Source organism: Pan troglodytes, chromosome 9 (assembly GCF_028858775.2).
Source record: "Pan troglodytes isolate AG18354 chromosome 9, NHGRI_mPanTro3-v2.0_pri, whole genome shotgun sequence".
NCBI lineage: Eukaryota > Metazoa > Chordata > Mammalia > Primates > Hominidae > Pan > Pan troglodytes.
Window position 1 is genome coordinate 64,680,783 of NC_072407.2, and position 20,256 is coordinate 64,701,038.

Consider the following 20,256-nt stretch of genomic DNA (forward strand, 5'->3'; position numbering starts at 1 on the left):
CGGGCATGGTGGTAGGCGCCTGTAGTCCCAGCTGCTCGGGAGGCTGAGGCAGGAGAATGGCATGAACCCGGGAGGAGGAGCTTGCAGTGAGCCGAGATCACGCCACTGCACTCCAGCCTGGGCGACAGAGCGAAACTCTGTCTCAAAAAAAAAAAAAGAGATTTTAGGGCCAGGCGCAGTGGTTCACACCTGTAATCCCAGCAGTTTGGGAGGCTGAGGTGGGTGGATTACTTGAGGTCAGGAGTTTGAGACCAGTTGACCAACATGGTGAAACCCTGTCTCTACTAAAAATACAAAATTAGTTGGGCGTGGTGGCGCATGCCTGTAATTCCAGCTACTTGGGAGGCTGAGGCAGGAGAATCACTTGCACCCAGGAGGTGGAGGTTGCGGTGAGCTGAGATCACACCATTGCACTCCAGCCTGGGCAACAAGAGCAAAACTCCATCTCAAAAGTGAAATAAAATAGGCCAGGCGCAGTGGCTCACACCTGTAATTCCAGCACTTTGGGAGGCCAAGGCGGGTGGATCACAAGGTCAGGAGTTCGAGACCAGCCTGGCCAACATAGTAAAATCCCATCTCTACTAAAAATACAAAAACTAGCTGGGCATGGTGGCACACGCCTTTAGTCCCAGCTACTCGGCAGGCTGAGGCAGGAGAATAGCTTGAACCCACGAGGCAGAGGTTGCAGTGAGCCGAGATCATGCCACTGCACTCCAGCCTGGGCAACAGAGCGAGACTCCGTCTCAAAAATAAACAAATAAAAATAAATTTAAATTTTTTTAATTTTTTTTTTCTGGCAGGTGGATTACTTGAGGTCAGGAGTTTGAGACTGTAACCAGTTTAGGGTTACAGTAGCTCCCCCTATCTGCGGTTTCACTTTCTGTGCTTTCAGTTACCCACACTCAACCGCGGTCTGATGTTTTGAGAAAGAGACCACATTCACGTAACTTTTACTATAGTAAATTGTTATAATTGTATTATTTTATTATTGTTAATCTCTTACTGTGCCTAATTTATCCATTAAACCTTATCATAGGTATGTACATACAGTATAGGGGAAAACAGTGTTTATAGAGGTCAGTGCTAGCTGAGGTTTCAGGCATCCACTGAGGATCTTGGAGCGTATCCCCTTCAAATAAGGGGGGACTACTGTTTTACACCTACTGCTGCTGTGAACACTTGTGTATGCTTTTTTGGTGAACACCTGTCCACATTTCTGATGGACAGATACACAGGTGTATAATTGCTGAGTCATGGAATGTGCATATGATCAGTTCCAGTAGATACTGTGAAATGATTGAAGGGGTGGCCTGCCCCTCCACACCTGTGGGTGTTTCTCGTCAGGTGGGACGAGAGACAGAGAAAAGAAAGAGACACAGAGACAAAGTATAGAGAAAGAAAAGTGGGCCCAGGGGACCGGCGCTCAGCATACGGAGGACCCACGCTGGCACTGGTCTCTGAGTTCCCTCAGTATTTATTGATCATTATCTCTGCCATCTCGGAGAGGGGGATGTGGCAGGACAATAGGGTAATAGTGGGGAGAGGGTCAGCAGGAAAACATGTGAGCAAAGGTCTCTGTGTCTTAAACAAGGCTAAGAAAAGGTGCTGTGCCTTGATGTGCACGTATACAAACATCTTGGTGCATTAAAGAGCAGTATTGCCACTAGCACATCTCAGCTCCAGCCCTAAGGCTGTTTTCTCCTATCTCAGTAAATAGAACATACAATCGGGTGTTACATTCCATCTTCCAGGGAGGAGCAGGAGACAGATGCCTTCCTCTTATCACAACTGCAAAGAGGCCTTCCTCTTTTACTAATCCTCCTCAGCACAGACCCTTTACGGGTGTCAGGCTGGGGGACGGTCAGGTCTTTCCCTTCCCACGAGGCCATATCTCAGGCTATCACATGGGGAGAAACCCTGGACAATATCTGGCTTTGCTAGGCAGAGGTCCCTGCGGCTTTCCGCAGTGTATTGTGTCCCTGGGTAGTTGAGATTAGAGAATGGTGATGACTTTTAACAAGCATACTGCCTTCAAGCACTTTTTTTTAACAAAGTACATCCTGTATAGCCATAAATCCATTAAACCTTGAGTCAACACAGCACATGTCTCTGCGACACAGGGTTGGGGCTAGGGTTACAGATTAACAGCATCTCAAGGCAGAAGAATATTTCTTAGTACAGAACAAAATGGAGTCTCTTATGTCTACTTCTTTCTACATAGACACAGTAACAGTCTGATCTCTCTTTTCCCCACATAACCCTTTTCTTTTTGACAAAACTGACATCATCATCATGGCTCGTTCTCGACGGTCGCTGTCTCTTCGGAGCTGCTGGGTACACCTGCAGACTAGCAACAGACAGAACAGGCACGCAAGGATTAATATGAAATTTACAATAATAGTACTTCCGATGGTCTTAACCCAAGTGACAGGGTTAAGATTTGTGAGACCATCAGCAACTGCTGATTGCCTCAGTTCCTGGTACCAAATTTAAATGGGCTTTTGATGCTTTGAACATTTGCTCTTTTAATTTGGGAATGTCTAAAGTGAGATTATCTTCTCTTCCCTGTGGGTGGCGTCTAACCATGTCCCAGTGATGCTCAGACTCATTATAAACTCGGGGTGTAATACAAAAGTCTGACGTATTCCAGCCACACCGTAACTGGAAACGATGTTCTAAGCTCATGAGCCCATCTTCCATCCAAATGACAGTTTGTCTAAGAGCATTAATTTGATTTGCCAATTTTTTATCAATACCAGATTGTGAATTCCACAATCTTGTAGAATTATTGTGCCAATGGTTAACAAAGTTTACTGTCTGAACAGAAGAGTACAATGCAACTCCTGCCACAGCGGCCGTAGCTGTGACTGCAATTAATCCCATAGTCACTGCAATTAAAGTAAAATTGAATCTTTTGGCTCTATTTAAGATGGCTTTTAGTACTTCAGTCAAAATATGGATGGATGGTGAGGCCTCCCACAGTCGGTCCATGGACACAGGGATCCACACGCCTTCTCTTGCTCTCACTAGCAGAATATGGTGCTGCCAATTAAAAGTCGAATCAATGCAAGTAAATAATCTGCAGTTTTCGCAGGTTATAGTTTGGGAGTCTGGTTTAATAACTATATTTCCTAACACTAGCATATAAGAGGGCTTTACACAACTTTGCAAAGGAACTGTTAGACTGGAATTTAGGTCGATAGTATAAAATGGCTTACGATCTCTTGTTTCTGTAGTTTGATTTCCAGACCAAATTCTAATGCAGTATGAGGCCACAGTAAGCCTCCATAATTCTGGATGTCAGGACCAGAAACAGGACTTAATATTTCTGGTCTTGGAGTAGAGATTCCTTTTTCTCCCCATTCCCAAGGGTAGAAAGACTGTAATTTTGTGTGCTTCTGTTTGTCTAAACTTTCTGTTAAGTCACTATTAACAGCTGGACTCACTTGTGCACTGGGACACAATTGAGTTTGTCCTGTGCAATTGTGGTAGCATTGACCTCAAGGTGCCCAATCTGTAATAGTTCTGAATTCATCGTTTTGTAATATCACCGCACTATTGGCCACACATTCTTCCCAAACTAAAACTTCTGTGTCTTTTGATCCTTTGGGAATTTCCTTGGGACAAGGTTTTCCTTTAGGCCTAAATTTTAATGATCTTTGATAAGGAAAGTCCTGTAAATAATTTACCTGTGGCCTGTGTGACATTCTATTTACCATGTGATAAGTAAGTCTACTGGTGGTACTGACAGTAGGTACTTCTACCAACCAATTTTGGATTGCAGCATTAAACATCCTGGCGCATTTTTAAGTGTATCTGAGTGGGCTGGAGCCCTCGTCTGGGCCAGGAAAAAAAAAAAAAAAAGCCCTCCGATCCGTCTTTTAGTTTCTTCTCTTCCTTTTTTCTCTCTGGTTTCTCATCACTCCAACCAGCCGCAACCATGCCCAGGAAGAAGGCGGCGGTGGCGGCCTGGGAGGAGCTGAGCTCGGGCAACGGCACTGCCCACGCCAGGGCCCAGGAAACGTGGCGGCCCCGCAGCCGGAAGCGCGAGCCTCCCGAGCGCTGCAGTAGCAGCAGTGGTGGCAGCAGCAGCGGCGACCAGGACGGCCTGGAGCTCGACGGGGCCCCCGGCAGGGGCAAGCGCGCGGCGCAGCCTGTGGCAGCAGGCAAGGTGGGCGGTGCGGCTGTAGTGGTCGCCGAACCTGAGCACACCAAGAAGCACGTCAAACTTGAGACATGCTGTGTTTACTCAAGGTTTAATGGATTTAGGGCTGTGCAGGCTGTGCTTTGTTAAAAAAGCGCTTGAAGGCAGTATGCTTGGTAAAAGTCATCACCATTCTCTAATCTCAAGTACCCAGGAACACAATACACTGCGGAAGGCCACAGGGACTTCCTCATAAAGTGCAAAGGGGAGCTTTTGATTTTGGGGGCAACCAACTGGGACTTGATTGGTCGAAAATAAGTGCCTAAACAAGGCCGGGAGCGGTGGCTCAGGCTTGTAATCCCAGCACTTCGGGAGGCCGAGGCGGGCAGATCACAAGGTCAGGAGATCCAGACCATCCTGGCTAACACGGTGAAACCCCGTCTCTACTAAAAATACAAAAAAAATTAGCCGGGCGTGGTGGCGGGCTCCTGTAGTCCCAGCTAATCAGGAGGCTGAGGCAGGAGAATGGCGTGAACCCGGGAGGCGGAGCTTGCAGTGGGCCGAGATCGCGCCACTGCACTCTAGCCTGGGCAACAGAGCAAGACTCCGTCTCAAAAAAAAAAAAAAAAAAAAAAAAAAAGTTCCTAAACAGGAAGCTGCTTACGGCAATATCCGTCAGAATTTGTGGGGACCCCATAGGTATGGGTGCCTGGCGGGAGTCCGGGTGCGGACAGTGGTCTCGGGCTCCTGTGCTGCACACAGCCTCCTCATCACCACAGAAGGAAAGCTGTGGAGCTGGGGTCGAAATGAGAAGGCGCAGCTGGGACATGGTGACACCAAGAGAGTAGAAGCCCCCAGACTCACCGAGGGTCTCAGCCACGAAGTGATTGTGTGCAGCGTGTGCGCGGAACCACACCTTGGCCTTGACGGAAACGGGCTCCGTGTTTGCGTTTGGGGAAAACAAGATGGGGCAGCTGGGCCTTGGCAACTAGACAGACGCTGTCCCCAGCCGTGTGCAGATAATGTACAACAGCCTGCCAATTACCAAAATGGCCTGTGAGGCTGAAAATCAGTATGATAATGGACTGCAAAGGAAACCTCTATTCCTTTGGGTGCCCTGAATATGGTCAGCTGGGACACAACTCAGATGGGAAGTTCATTGCCCGGGCACAGCAGATAGAGTATGACTGCAAACTAGTTCCCCGGCGAGTGGCCATCTTCATTGACAAGACAAAAGACAGATTCTGCCTGTACCAAATATGGTTATGCGAGACGTGGCCTGTGGCGCTAACCACATGCTGGTCCTGGACTCCCAGAAGTGAGTCTTCTCCTGGGGCTTCAGTGGCTATGGCTGGCTGGGCTACACAGAGCAGAAGGATGAGATGGTCCCCCGCCTGGTGAAGCTATTTGACTTCCCTGGGCATGGGGCTTCCCAGATCTATGCTGGTTACACCTGCTCCTTTGCCGTCAGTGAAGTGGGTGGTCTGTTTTTCTGGGGGGCCACCAACACCTCCCATGAATCTACCATGTACCCAAAAGCAGTGCAGGACCTCTGCAGCTGGAGAATCTGGAGCCTGGCTTGTGGGAAGAGCAGCATCATTGTGGCAGCCGATGAGAGCACCATCAGCTGGGGCCCATCACCGACCTTTGGGGAACTGGGCTACAGGGATCACAAGCCCAAGTCTTCCACTGCAGCCCAGGAGGTGAAGACTCTGCATGGCATTTTCTCAGAGCCGGTCGCCATGGGCTACTCACACTCCTTGGTGATAGCAAGAGATGAAAGTGAAACTGAGAAAGAAAAGATCAAGAAACTGCCAGAATACAGCCCCCGAACCCTCTGATGCTCCCAGAGACTCCTCCGACTCCACACCTCTCATGGCAGCTGTCATTTCCATGTGCACTGGGACGGGAAGTCAAACAAGGAATTTAAAAAAGCAAAAGTGGACCGAAGGTGCATTTTTATTTAGACTCCCTGAGGTTCCGTTTTACAAGCGATCCAACGTTAACTACCTTTTTTTCTGTTTGCTTTCCAAAGACCCTTTTTTCCTCTTAATGTCGAATTAAAATACTTGCTCATAGTTGACTTACCATTCCTACAAAGAGGCAGAAACTTTGAGCAATCTAGGTGTTTTTTTTTCTTTCTTCCTCTCCTGAATACACTCCCCAAAACACTCCTTTCCAGTTATAATTAGCATCGTGATCTAAGTGGATGCTACATGGAAGAGGAACCGCCATTTACTCAGAAAAAATGTCCCTTACAGGAACCGGCAGCAGCTAGGCGAAGTCGCCGGCCCACCTCCATCCAAAATCATGCTCGCGTGCTTCGGAAGCATCCGGGTCACTCCTTTCCCGCTTTTTCTTGCAGATCGGCCTAGGCCGGTGTCAGTTCTGTTTCTCCTCTTGGCTGCCTGTACACCCACAGCCTTCTGGCTGCAACATTATAGAATCAGCTGTGTCCCCCCTGGTGGGGGATTGGGGATCTGTGTTTAGCCACTTATATCTACTTTAGCTGTTAAAGAAGTCCAAATGAAAATCAGGTGATTGTGGAACCATGGGGACTTGGGGGTGGGGCAGAGGTGGGAACATTTGTATCAGTTGAGTCAGCTTCATGGCTCCCTGCGGAGCCAGGGCTGAGCCTTGTCACACGCACTCGCCAATTAGAGATTGATCAGCCAGCAGTCAAATGCATTCTCCAGTCCTCGGAAGAAGGATCAGCCCTTTCTGTACCAGCCTCGATCGCCTTGTGCTTTGGTCTCCTTTTCTCCCCTGCCTGGATCCTGCCTCGTGCGGGCCATCCTGTTGCTGAGACTCGGGGTACCGTTCTGCTGACCCAGCTCCCTTTAGTCACGTTTGCTTGGCTCTAGTACCAAATAGTTGGGATTACCAAAGAGTCCCCTTCCTCACATGTCAGCACGGATGCCGTGACTGCCACCCGTGTCCCCGTCAAGTGCCCGTGCCCAAGCTAGCCACTGTGTGCACTGCACTGAGTGAGTTATGAGGTGCCTTTCCCAGAACCCTCCTCTTGCCTGGACCCAAGAGAGGCAACAGCTGGGGCTGGGGCTCTTGGTTTCCAGAGGGTCTGGACTGGTTTGGGTGCTTTAAAATAGATATTTAGTTCAGTGGTGCTTATGGGGGAGATGGGACTAGAACTTAAGTGTGAGATTTGGGTGGATGGGAAAGTTAAATATTGGTCTCTTCAAGTTTTTTCTTTAGCTATTGTTACCACTTGTCACTGTCTCCATGTTAAAATGCCAAAGATGATCTAGTTGTTGTTACTTTTTTCCCTATTTTCCACCCCAGTCGCTCCTTACCATGACTCCTGCCCTTGGAGGGCATGTAGCAGTGTCTGTCCAGCCAGTCCCAAGGCCCTGTGGGAAGAGACTGGCCTGCATCTCTCTAAGACTTAGTCTGACGCCACGCGCATCTCTTGATCTGTGTTCAGTCAGTAGTCCAGGGTAGAAGCTTCTGCCACTTCAGAGTTTGCTAAACTAACCTAATTTGTCCAAATCACCCCAAAACCACCATCTCTGACTCAAGCTTCCATGCGACAGCCTGATCCATTTCCCTGGACAGGTCTCTCCTGGAACGCAGCCCAGGCACCTGTGCTCCTGGAACCCTTGAGGTCTCTCCTTTGAGTCGTGGTCACCAAGAGGGTTGAGGACGCAGCACCTGAGGTCCCAGCCTTTGCAGGAGCCGCCCTGGGCAGAGCTGGACTTAGATCTTCCGTGGCCTCATGTAAACCCGGCAGCCAGCCTCTTCTAGAACCCTAGCCCAGGGACTGGAGCAGGAAAGGGACCTTCAAAGTGAAGACTGCCTTGTCCCGCACCTCCTTCTGGCTTAGATTGAAAAATGGGCTTCCTAATGGGTTAAATCCTTTAAAACAAAGAGTTGTGGGGGAAGGGTGCCGTGCACTCCTAGAGAAAGGTACACAGTTGCCCGGCTGGGAACGTGCTTGGCACATCCCTGCGAGCATCTGACTGGTCTTCTAGCTCAGGAAAAAGAATTTGAAAGAGGCTTAGTGTGAAGGGGAATCAAAGAGGAGGTTGTGATTTGGTCGAAGGTGCCTGGTTTAGTGCTGTAATTGTCTTATTTTATATATATATATATATATATATATATATATATATATTTCTTGGAGTAAACATTTTAAATAAATGACATCATTATCTACTGAAAAAAATAAAAATAAAAAATAAACATCCTGGTGCTCTCCCTAGGCAAGTAGGAGGATAACGATACCCAGTGGAAATATTTGTCATCATTCCTTCTTCCTCAGGTTTGGCAGGGCAACGATCATCTGTGGGGCCAGGTACCCATACACTATTATTAACATATATTTCAGTAGGATTATCCATCCATGTGACTGCCCAAATTAAGGGCGGGAAAGCCACATAGGCCCAGTGGTATAATTAGCTGCAGCTGCTCCTGCAGGCATGGGGAGACTTACCGCCATTGATACAATCATCAAAGCTGCAAGCGGCCAGGCATGGTGGCTCATGCCTGTAATCCCAGCACTTTGGGAGGCTGAGGCGGGTGGATCACGAGATCAAGACCAGCCTGACCAACATGGTGAAACCCCGTCTCTACTAAAAATAGAAAAATTAGCTGGGCGTGGTGGCACGCGCCTGTAATCCCAGCTACTCAGGAGGCTGAGACAGGAGAATTGCTTGAACCTGGGAAGTGGAGGTTGCCATGAGCTGAGATCGCACCACTGCACTCCAGCCTGGTGACGGAGCAAGACTCCATCTCAAAAAAAAAAAAAAAAAAGCTGCAAGCAGCCTACTCTCTGGAGTTTGTGTCACCTTTGTGTTCTCAAGGCTTTTTTTTTTTTTTTAGCTAACTGTGTCAGCTTCTTTAATTGTGCCCAAGTCAGTGGCTCCACTTTCTTGGTGGATGGCAACTTCGTCTGTTCTTCTGACATCACCATTCTGTTCATCATGTGAGTCAATGGTGCTCAATTGCAGTGTTTCTGTCTCCGCGGAGGCGCTTTTCTTTGCATCTCTGATGGGTTCATTGCAGAACTTTAAATGTCTAGTGGGTATCCAAACAGGAAGCTGATTTTCTCCTAGTGAAACACAAGCAAAACCTCTCCCCCACGTTACCACCTTCCCTATTTCCCATGTCTTATTTTTGTTGTCTTTCCACCAAATCAGTTTTCCTTCATGTGGGCTGTTCTTTTTACCAGTAAGATGTTCTGCAGAAGTAGTAGTCTGATTTCTATAAATGTTTAAAAAATTTAAAGTATAGAGTGCTAGATTAAGTTGCATCTGAGGAGTGGTACACTCCTTACTGTCTCCCCCTTCGTTTTGTTTAACTAATTGAGTCTTGAGTGTTCTATTAGTTCTTTCAACTATGGCCTGTCCTTGGGAATTATAGGGAATTCCTGTTGTATGTGTAATTTTCCACTGATTTAAGAATTTTTGGAAAGCTTTACTATAGTATCCTGGTCCATTGTCAGTTTTAATTTTTTCTGGAACTCCCATTACAGCAAAACGATAATAAATGTTTTTTAACATGGGAAGTACTTTCTCCTGTCTGCAGGTTGCCCATATGAAATGTGAATAAGTATCAACTGTTACATGAACATATGATAATCTTCCAAATGAAGGTACCTGCGTGACATCCATTTGCCATAACACATTAGGACATAGACCTCTGGGATTAACTCCTGCCTCTTGAGTGGGCAGGTGTAGGACTTGACACTGGGTGCAATGTTGTACAATATTTTTTGCCTGTTTCCATGTGACGTCAAATTTGTTTTTTAATCCTGCTGCATTTATATGAGTCAAAGCATGAAGTTCTTGTGCTTTTATGAATGCAGATGGTACCAGTAAGTCAGCTTGTTCATTTGCTTTAGTTAAAGGCCCTGGTAAATTAGTGTGTGCCCGAATATGAGTAATGTAAAATGGGAAATTTCTGTTTCTTACAGTTTGTTGTAATAAATTGAACAGCTGGTTTAACTGATCATCCATGCTATATTTAATTAGAGCTGTCTCAACATCCCTTGTAGCCTGTACTACATATGCAGAATCTGATACAATATTAATAGGTTGATTAAAATCTTGTAACACTGTAATGACTGCAACCAACTCAGCTCTTTGAGCCGATTGATAATGAGTTTTGATTACTTGCTCTTTTGGCCCTGTGTAAGCTGCCTTTCCATTGCTGGAACCATCAGTAAACACCGTCAGAGCATTTTCTAAAGGTTCATGTCTCGTAATTTTAGGTAAAATCCAAGTAGTCAATTTTAAGAACTGGACGATTTTTGTTTTGGGGTAATGATTATCAGTAATTCCCACAAAATCAGTAAGACCAATCTGCCATGCACCAGAATTGATAAAGGCTTGTCTAACTCGTTCCTTGTTTAAAGGAACAACTATTTTGTCTGGGTCATTTCCACACAATTTTATTATTCGTAATTTTGCCTGACCAATTAATGTATCTATTTGATCCAAGTACAATGTAAAAGTCTTAATTGTACTGTGAGGAAGGAATGACCACTCCACAAGATCAGTATTTTGAACATTGATGCCTGCTGGAGAATGTGCAGTAGCAAAAATCAAAAGTTGGAGTGGGGCTAAGGGATCTATTCTATTTATTTGTGCTAATTGAATTTTTTCTTCCACTAATTTAATTTTTTTTGTTGCCTCTGGAGTGAATATTCTTTTACTATTTAAATCTGGGTCTCCTCTTAAGATAGAGAACAAATTTGACGTGACATAAGTAGGAATGCCTAGAGTTGGCCGAATCCAATTAATATCTCCTAGCAATTTTTGAAAGTCATTTAATGTTTTTAATGTGTCTTTTCTTATTTCTATTTTTTGTAGCTTAATTTTTCTATATTCTGTTTGCATCCCTAAATAATGAAAAGGAGTAGAGGTTTGAATCTTATCAGATGCTATTGCCAGTCCTGCATTGGCAACCTCTGCTTGCAGAAATGTATAACAGTTAATTAATTTGTCTCTCATTTCTGCAGCACATAAAATATCATCAACATAGTGAATGATATAACAGTCTGAAAACTTGTCTCTAACTGGTTGAAGAGCTTGACAAATAGTTGGACTATTAAGCATTCCCTGAGGTAACACTTTCCACTGAAATCTGGTGGCTGGTTCTTTATTATTTATGGCTGGTATAGTAAAGGCAAATTTTTCATAATCCTGCTCCGCCAGAGGGATGGTAAAAAAGCAGTCCTTCAGATCAATTATAATTAAAGGCCAGTCTTTTGGGATCATGGCCAGAGAGGGCAACCCGGGTTGGAGAGGCCCCATGGGTTGAATTACGGCATTTACGGCTCTTAAGTCAGTTAACTTATGCCATCTGCCGGATTTTTTTTGAATTACAAACACAGGAGAATTCCAAGGCGAGAATGAAGGCTCAATATGTCCCTTTTCTAATTGTTCCTTTGCTAATAAATGTAAAGCCTCCAGTTTTTGTTTTGGTAGCGGCCACTGATTTACCCATACCGGTTTTTCTGTTTTCCAAGTTAATGGAATGGGTTTAGGAGGCTCTACAGTGGCCACCCCTAAAAAGGATACCCTATTCCTTTTCTTTCTTGATTTCTCTCAGTCTCAAGTGGAACTTTAATGCCATTTTCATTTTTTCCTAGTCCCTTTCCTGGTATATATCGCATATTAGTCATGATTTTTTGACTCCTGAGGCTGTATAATGGAGCAGGCATAGTGATTTCCGCACCCCATTGTTGTAATAAATCTCAACCCCACAGATGAAGTAATCATTGGTTGAAGTAATCATTGAAGTAATCATTGGTTGAACAGTACTTTCTTGATTATCTGGCCCTAAACAATGTAATAGTACTTTGATACACTTCTGAGGAGTGCCTATGCCGACAAGTCCTGTAACAGCCTTTCATTTAGGCCAATTTTTTGGCCACTGGTTTAAAGCAATGATAGAGACATCTGCTCCAGTGTCTACTAACCCTTCAAACTGTTTTCCTTGAATAATGGCCTTACACATAGGTCTGCTCTCTGAGAACTGACTTGCCCAATATGCAGCCTTTCCTGCCGGATCAGTGCTTCCAAACCCTCCTTTCTATTTATCTCACTGTTTCCAACCTTAATATAAGGCAGGAGTAACAACTGAGCAATCCTGTCTCCTGGACTGGCACTGCAAGGAATTGAGGAGCTAATAACCAATTGAATTTCACCTTTGTAGTCTGAATCAACCACACCAGTATGAATTTGAACTCCCTTTAGATTTAGACTTGATCTTCCTAAGATTAGTCCTACAGTCCCCTCAGGCAGTGGGCCATATACCCCTGTGGGAATTTTTTGTGGAGGCTCCCCTGAAAGCAGAGAGACTGCTTGTATAGTACATAAATCTACTGCTACACTGCCGCTTGTGGCAGGGGACAATTGTTGTATTGTGGTAACTGGCTCATTCCCTGAGGCACTTGTGACAGTGGGGGTTGTTGTCCCTGAAAACCCTGAGGAACAAAGGGCTGAACTGGGAATGCCCCAGTTTGTTGCAGGGCCTGAGGCTGGCCCCTTTGCTGTTTCCTGACAATAGTTGCCCATTTCTGTCAAATTTAGAATGACATTGATTAGCCCAGTGTTTTTCTTTTTTACATCTTGGACATAAGTCAGGTGGCTCTTTATCTGTTGTTGTTATAGTAGCTTGAATAGTTATATTTTGTTTATTTGAGGCTGGGCAATTCTTTTTTAGATGACCAATTTGACCACAATTATAACATTTTCCCCCAAATGTTCTAACTTGTCCTCCTAAAGCAACTCCCATTATTGCTTGAGCCATAAGCATAGCTTTATGCATAGCTCCTCCAATTCCATCATAGGCTTTTACGTACTCTGAGATTACATCTGATCCTGTGGGAACCTTCCCTTTTAATGGCTTAGTGGCTGATTGACACTCAGGATTGGCGTTTCCATATGCCATCAACTCCACTATGACCTTACGGGCATTTTCATCGGTAATTGACTTTTGAGCAGCATCTCGGAGCCTTGCCACAAAATCAGGGTAGGGCTTTTTAGAGCCTTGTCTTATTGTATTGAATGAGGGGCAGGTGGTTCCTGGGTCTTGGATTTTTTTCCCAGGCCCTAAGGCAGATAGCTCTAACTTGCTCAATGGCCTCATTTTGCATTATTGCTTGTTGATTAGTAGTGCTCCAATTTTGACCTTTTCCTAATAGTTGATCTGCATCTATGTTAACTGGAGGATTGGCAGCCCTATTTCTTCAGACCTGTTCTTGTGCCCCATCAATCCACCAACTCTTAAATTGTAAAAATTGAGACGGTGAGAGTGATGATTTGGCCAAAATCTCCCAATCATAAGGAATGAGTCTATGTCCATGAGCAGTAGGACCTAATAATGTTCTCATATAAGGGGAGTTGGGTCCATACTGTTTTACTCCCTCTTTCATATCTTTTAACATTTTTATAGAAAAGGACTCATATCTGGCCCCAACTAGGGTAGGCGCTCCTTCTTGGGCCCCTTCTCCAGGTGGCATCGGTTCTAATATTACTGGGAATTGCCACGCCTCAATATCTCCTTGTTTCCTTGCCTTATCAATAATTTTATGTAATGCACTACCTTGTCCACTAGGTGGTGCTGTAGGATAAAGTCTTATAGTGGGCGGCTGAGGATATAGCGCCCTGCCCTGTGGTGCTGGAAACATTCCTGGCTGTCCATACTGATTTTCTGGGGGCGGCCGATACTGAAGTTCGGCTGGCGGCCAGTATTGATAGGCTACTGGTGGTTGGGTCTTATTTTCTACCGGCTGATATTGTGGATACTGTATTTGGATTGGCGTTGCCGTGACAGAGACTCTTTCTCTATTTGATATTCTCTTGGGGTTTGTACTTGTCTAACCTGCATTTGAGGTTGTAATGTTACAGGCATCTGAACCGCTGGAAGAGGAGTTGGCCATCATGGTTTAGACTCTAATGGCCCCGCTAATTCTGGACCTTTTTCTTCTAATTCTAATGCTTCAGGATATATTACCTCCTGTAATTGATTGTAGTCAACATTTTGCGTTGACCGAGCCATTACAGACTCTGCTACATATTTACAATGTGAACTTTTGAACTTTCCATTCCTTTCTGGGATTCTATCCCTGCCTGTTCTTCACAATCTATTACACAGCTTTCAGGGGCATCAGAAACTGAAACGCTATCTTCTCCTGTTTGAAACAGTTCTAAATTAGCTGCTTTAATAATGGCCCAATCATTCCATACTGTAAGTGGGATGATTTTACCCTCCCTACTTGCTTGTTTTAATTCCTTGCCAATTTTTTCCCAATCTTTTAGATCTAAAGTTCCCTGTTCTAGAAACCATGGGCAGAATTGTTCTATTGTTTGAAATAGCGTGATTAGATTTTTTTGTAGAGACTCTAACTCCCCCCTTTTTAAAAGAATTTTAATAAAGCTGAGATAAGAGGCATATTTACTTTCAGTTTGCCCCATTGTTACCCTAGGTTCTTCCGAGGGCACAAGCTTACCACAAGGCTGACTGTAGACGTACTCGGGAATCTCTCGTCAACTTGTCCTCAATGACCACGCTCTAGCTTACCTTCACCCTAGAGAAAAGCACCCACGTTGGGCACCAGATGAAGGGGTGGCCAGCCCCTCTACATCTGTGGGCGTTTCTCATCAGGTGGGACGAGAGACTGAGAAAAGAAATAAGAGGCTGGGTGCGGTGGGTCACGCCTGTAATCACCGCACTTTGGGAGGCCGAGGCCGGTGGATCACGAGGTCAGGAGATCGAGACCATCCTGGCTAACAGGGTGAAACCCCATCTCTACTAAAAATACAAAAAATTAGCTGGGCCCAGTGGCGGGTGCCTGTAGTCCCAGCTACTCAGGAGGCTGAGGCAGGAGAGACAGAGACAATGTATAGAGAAAAAAAAGTGGGCCCAGGGGACCAGTGCTCAGCATACGGAGGACCCCCACCGGCACCAGTCTCTGAGTTCCCTCAGTATTTACTGATCATTATCTCTACCATCTGGAGAGGGGGATGTGGCAGGACAATAAGGTAATAGAGAGGAGAGGGTCAGCAGGAAAACATGTGAACAAATGTCTCTGTGTCATAAATAAGTTTAAGGAAAGGTGCTATGCCTTGATGTGCATGTATACAAACATTAAAGAGCAGTATTGTCGCTAGCACCTCTCACCTCCAGCCCTAAGGCTGTTTTCTCCTATCTCAGTAAATAGAACATACAATCGGGTTTTAAACCCAGACATTCTATTGCCCAGGGACAAGCAGGAGACAGATGCCTTCCTCTTATCACAACTGCAAAGAGGCCTTCCTCTTTTACTAATGCTCCTCAGCACAGACCCTTTACGGGTGGGGTGTCGGGCTGGGGGACGGTGTCGGGCTGGGGGACGGTCAGGTCTTTCCCTTCCCACAAGGCCATATCTCAGGCTATCACATGGGGAGAAACCTTGGACAATACCTGGCTTTCCTAGGCAGAGGTCCCTGCAGCCTTCCGCAGTGTATTGTGTCCCTGGGTACTTGAAATTAGAGAATGGTAATGACTTTTAACAAGCATACTGCCTTCAAGCACTTTTTTAACAAAGCACAGCCTGCATAGCCCTAAATCCATTAAACCTTGAGTCAACACAGCACATCTCTGCGACACAGGGTTAGGGTAGGGTTACAGATTAACAGCATCTCAAGGCAGAAGAATTTTTCTTAGTACAGAACAAAATAGTCTCTTATGTCTACTTCTTTCTACATAGACACAGTAACAGCCTGATCTCTCTTTCGTTTCCCCACAAATCCATATAGTATTTGAGTGTGATAATGTAAAAATCAGTATTCATTTCTAAGTACCGCTTTGAGAATTTTGTTGGTAATTCCAGTTGCTGCTGCTTCAGCAGAAGGAAGCTTCTCCAAATTAAAATAAATTAAAAACTTGCTAAAAACTATGTTGACTCAAGAAAGCTTGTCTTTTGCCATTTTGTCAATAGAAGTCATGTTAAGTATAAGAACATCATCAGGCCGGGCTTGGGGGCTCACGCCTGTAATCCCAGCACTTTGGGAGGCCAGGGTGGGTGGACTGCCTGAGCTCAGGAGTTCACGACCAGCCTGGGCAACATGGTGAAACCCCATCTCTACTAAAAAATACAAAAAATTAGCCAGGCGTGGCAGTGTGCACCTGTAGTCCCAGCTTCTCAGGAGGCTGAGGCAGGAGAACTGCTAGAACCCGGTTGCAGTGAGCCGAAATCACACCACTGCACTCCAGCCTGGGCGACAGGGCAAGAGTCGGTCTCAAAAAAAAAAAAAAATTCAGTACTCCCTGGAATGAAGCCAAGAAAAAATATTTTAATGGAATAAATACATAACTTATTAAATGCGTCTGTGTGTGTGCATGTGTGTGTGTGTGCACGTGTGTGTGTGCGTGTGTGTGTGTTTGCCATTCATCTGCCATCACCAGCCGATTAACAAATGACCCTGGTATGCACAATAATAACTAAGTTAAGTCGTCATTGGTAGTTTGTCAGCTTGCAGTGAGCCAAGATCACACCCCTGCACTCCAGCCTGGGCAACAGTGCAAGACTCCGTCTCAAAAACAAAAAAAAGGCCGGGCGCAGTGGCTCACACCTGTAATCCCAGCACTTTGGGAGGCCAAGGCAGGCAGATCATGAGATCAGGAGTTCAAGACCAGCCTGGCCAAGATGGTGAAACTTCATCTCTACTAAGAATACAGAAAAATTAGCTGGGCGTGGTGGCACACACCTGTAATCTCAGCTGTTTGGGAGGCTGAAGCAGAGAATTCCTTAAACCCAGGAGGCAGAGGTTGCTGTGAGCTGAGATGGCGCCACTGCATTTCAGCTTGGGCGAAAGAGCAAGACTCCATCTCAAAAAAAATTTAAAAAGTAGATTTTAGGTACTCTTGCCACAAAAAAATAAAGAAAGGTAATTGTGAGATGATAGGTATGTTATTCTAGTTGACTGTAATCATAATTTCACTATGTATATCAAAACATTCATGGCTGGGTGTGGTGGCTTATGCCTGTAATCCTAGAACTTTGGGAGGCCAAGACAGGCAGACTGCCCGAGCTCAGGAGTTGAAGACCACCCTGGGGCCAACATGGTGAAACCCCATCTCTACTGAAATACAAAAAATTAGCCGGGAGTGGTGGTGCATGCCCGTAATCCCAGCTACTCAGGAGGCTGAGGCAGGAGAATCACTTGAACCTGGGAGATGGAAGTTGCAGTGAGCCGAGATCACATGACTGCACTCCAGCCTGGGCCACAGAGCAAGACTGTCTCAAAAAAAAAAAAAAAGTTCACCTTATATACAGTGAAACATATATACAAGAAAAATACCGATTTTTCAAGATACATTTACCACAGTAACAGGATAGAACATACTTATAACTTCCCAATATTAAATATATGGTATGTGGGCCTCCAGTTGTATTTGTATTGTTGCCATGGCCCCTTGCAAATGTTAGAGGTGGGCCCGCCACCAGCAGGGACTGGGAGAACCCTCCTTCCTTATCTAACAGGTAAAGGGTAACACTGTTACTTTAATTTGCTCTTCCCTGACAGTGAGTTTGAGCATTTTACATTTGTTTATGGGTTTTTCCTTTTTACAAATTTGCCTAGTTTTGTCCTACACTCATTTTTTCCTTTGAATTATTTTTTCCCTTTCTTATCAGTCTCATTGTTTTTTCTTTTACTTTTTTAACATTCTTTATAGATAGATGGGATTTCTCTATGTTGCTCAGGCTGGCCTTGAGCTCCTGGGCTCAGGTGGTCCTCCTACCTCATCCTCTTGAGTAGCAGGAACTACAGGCACAAGCCACTGTACCTGGCTCTTTCTTATGAGCCTTAAGGTTATGTTCTGCTGTAAATAAAGTTTTTAAAAAACCCAAATCTGCTGTTTTTATTTTGCTTTTGCTATGGTATTTTTGCCATATAAAAGATTTTAGGGCCAGGCGCGGTGCCTCACGCCTGTAATCCCAGCAGCTTGGGTGGCTGAGGCGGGTGGATCACTTGAGGCCAGGAGTTTGAGACCAGCCTGACCAACATGGTGAAACCCCGTCTCTACTAAAAATACAAAATTAGTCGGGCATGGTGGTGCATGCCTGTAATCCCAGCTACTTGGGAGTCTGAGGCAGGAGAATCACTTGTACCCAGTAGGTGGAGATTGCAGTGAGCCAAGATCACACCATTGCACTCCAGCATGGGCAACAAGAGCAAAACTCCATCTCAAAAATGAAATAAAATAGGCCGGGTGCAGTGGCTTACGCCTGTAATTCCTGCACTTTGGGAGGCTGAGGTGGGTGGATCACAAGGTCAGGAGTTCGAGACCAGCCTGGCCAACATAGTGAAACCCCGTCTCTACTAAAAATACAAAAATTAGCTGGGCATAGTGACACACGCCTGTAGTCCCAGGTACTCGGGAGGCTTAGGCAGAAGAATAGCTTGAACCCATGAGGCAGAGGTTGCAGTGAGCCAATATCAAGCCACTGCCCTCCAACCTGGGCAACAGAGTGAGACTCCATCTCAAAAATAAATAAAAATAAAACAAAAAAAGATTTTAAATTTTTTCTGGCAGGTGGATTACTTGAGGTCAGGAGTTTGAGACTGTAACCAGTTTAGGGTTACAGTAGCTCCCCTTATCTGCGGTTTCACTTTCTGTGCTTTCAGTTACCCACACTCAACTGCGGTCTGATGTTTTGAGAAAGAGACCACATTCATATAACTTTTACTACAGTATATTGTTTTAATTGTATTATTTTATTATTGTTAATCTCTTACTGTGCCTAATTTATCAATTAAACTTCATCATAGATATGTACATACAGTATAGGGGGAAACATAGTGTTTATAGAGGTCAGCGCTAGCTGAGGTTTCAGGCATCCACTGAGGGTCTTGGAACGTATCCCCTGCAAATAAGGGGGGACTACTGTTTTACACCTACTGCTGCTGTGAACACTTGAGAATGCGCTTATGGTGAACACCTGTCCATATTTCTGATGGACAGATACACAGGTGTATAATTGCTGAGTCATGGAATGTGCATATCATCAGTTTCAGTAGATACTGTGAAATGCTTTTCCAAAGATGTTGGTACAATTGACACTAACAGCGGTACTGAATGAGAGTTCCAGTTCCTGCACATCCTTGCCAGGTTTGATGTGCCTCTTCATTTTAGCCATTCTACTGGAGGGCGGGTGGAGTGGAAAGAATAATTTTTTTTTTTTTTTTCTGAGATGGAGTCTCACTCTGTCACCCAGGCTGGAGTGCAATGGCACAATCTCAGCTCACTGCAGCCTCCGCCTCCTGGGTTCAAGCGATTCTTCTGCCTCAGCCTCCCAAATAGCTGGGATTACAGACACACGCCACCACACTTAGCTAATTTTTTTTTTTTTTTTTTTTTTTTTTTTTATTTTTAGTAGAGACAGAGTTGCACCATGTTGACCAGGCTAGTCTCAAACTGCTGACCTCAGGTGATCAGCCTGCCTCAGCCTCCCAAAGTGCTGAAATTACAGGTGTGAGCCACCACGCCTGGCCAAGAATGATTATTTTTAAGATTGAACTCAGGTTGTGTCACTTCTTAACTCAAACTGCCCAGCGTCCTCCCATTTAACTCAGAATAAAAGCCTTTGCAATGGCCTAAAGGTAGGATGATTATATTCTTTAGTGTTTAAACTGAAACTTAATTTTGAGAGTAAAAGTGGCACTATTAATAATTAAGCCATGACAGCAGGCATACATTTGAACTGGCCTGGGTAACTAGTGTGTATGGTCACCCCACTTGTCAAGAGATATCGTGATCTGGACTTGGCTGTCCCTCTGATCATTCTCCTACCACGCTCTCCCTCATTTTATTCTCTCCAACCACACTGGCCTCCTTCAAATTCCATGCACATGGCAGGCATGTTTGTGCGTCAGGAACACTCCTCCCCAGCAGCTGGGATGGCGTGATTGCCCCTCTGTCCTGCAGAGACACCCTGTGTAAAACAGCACCTCCCCACCATCACTCTTCCCTCGTGCTTCTTTGTTTTTTTGTTTGGGTTTTTTGTTTTTTTGTTTTGTTTTTGTCACCTGACATATTATTGCCCTGTTACTACCACCCTCTACCCCAAATGCAGGCTCCACGGGAGAAGGGACTTTGTTTAG

The 20,256-nt window shown here is 45.2% G+C and overlaps 1 protein-coding gene and 1 pseudogene across 4 annotated transcripts in view; both read left to right on the forward strand.

Annotated features, from left to right (window-relative positions):
* ASRGL1 (asparaginase and isoaspartyl peptidase 1) overlaps nt 1–20,256 on the forward strand; it is a 57,048-nt gene that overhangs the window by 31,193 nt on the left and 5,599 nt on the right. The gene's annotated exons all lie outside the window — the stretch shown is intronic.
* Nucleotides 3,850–8,311, forward strand: LOC739972 (protein RCC2-like; annotated as a pseudogene).